This window comes from Mauremys reevesii, linkage group 25 (genome assembly GCF_016161935.1).
Source record: "Mauremys reevesii isolate NIE-2019 linkage group 25, ASM1616193v1, whole genome shotgun sequence".
Lineage (NCBI taxonomy): Eukaryota > Metazoa > Chordata > Testudines > Geoemydidae > Mauremys > Mauremys reevesii.
In genome coordinates, this window is record NC_052647.1 from 163,416 (window position 1) to 164,903 (window position 1,488).

Consider the following 1,488-nt stretch of genomic DNA (forward strand, 5'->3'; position numbering starts at 1 on the left):
GCCCCACTCCCTGCCCCAGGAATTCCCCTGGGCACTCCAGCTGCTCTCTGTAGTAGGAACCCTCTTGGCCCTGCTCCTATGGAATGACGATCACCTCAGCCCTGGGCGTGGAGCTGGCACTTCTCCCTGTGGCTGTGAAAGGCCCAGGGCCAGGCAGGGAGCGTCAGACACACACGGGGCTCTGGAGAGAGCCGGCTTTGCTTGGCTGGTTTGTTCCAGCAGAGCAAGTTAAAGTGAAAGCGGAGTGTGAGCCTGTGTGTGTGCATATGTGGGCAACCACAGGCAACTGTGTGTACAAGCATGTGTGTATGAGCATGAATGTATGTGGGTGTGTGTTCACATGTAGGGGTGTGTAGGTGTGTGTGTAACCCACATACCTCCTGGGTGTGGTGGTCTGTCCCATTGAGTGGCACCACTTAAAAAGAGAGATTAATGAGTCTGCTCTACAGCTTTAACTAAGGGTCAGTTGGCTTTTAGCTCATGCGGTTGAAGCTCATGCTTTAAGCTCCAGTGGTCCTAGGTTCAATCCCACCCGCCGACGACCGGGGTCCATTGGCATTACATGTGCACACATTCAGGTGTGTGTAGGAATGCACGCACATGCAGGCATGTGTGAATGTGTGCTCACATGCAGGTGTGTGCACACATGAAGGAGTGTGAAGGTGTATGGTCACATGCAGGGGTGTGCAGGGGTGTGCACACATGAATCATAGAATATCAGGGTTGGAAGGGACCTCAGGAGGTCATCTAGTCCAATCCCCTGCTCAAAGCAGGACCAATCCCCAGCTAAATCATCCCAGCCAGGGCTTTGTCAAGCCTGACCTTAAAAACCTCTAAGGAAGGAGATTCCACCACCTCCCTACGTAACCCATTCCAGTGCTTCACCACCCTCCGACTGAAAAAGTTTTTCCTAATATCCAACCTAAACCTCCCTCACTGCAATTTGAGACCATTACTCCTTGTTCTTTCATCTGCTACCACTAAGAACAGTCTAGATTATCCTCTTTGGAACCCCCTTTCAGGTAGTTGAAAGCAGCTATCAAATCCCCCCTCATTCTTCTCTTCTGCAGACTAAACAATCCCAGTTCCCTCAGCCTCTCTTCATATGTCATGTGCTCCAGCCCCCTAATCATTTTTGTTGCCCTCCGCTGGACTCTCTCCAATCTATCCACATCCTTCTTGTAGTGTGGGGCCCAAAACTGGACACAGTACTCCAAATGAGGCCTCACCAGTGCTGAATAGAGGGGAATGATCACGTCCCTCGATCTGCTGGCAATGCCCCTACTTATACAGCTGCAAATGCTGTTAGCCTTCTTGGCAACAAGGGACACACTGTTGACTCATATCCAGCTTCTTGTCCACTGTAACTCCTAGGTCCTTTTCTGCAGAACTGCTTCCTATCCACTTGGTCCCTAGTCTGTAACAGTGAATGGGATTCTTCCGTCCTAAGTGCAGGACTCTGCACTTGTCCTTGTTGAACCTCATCAG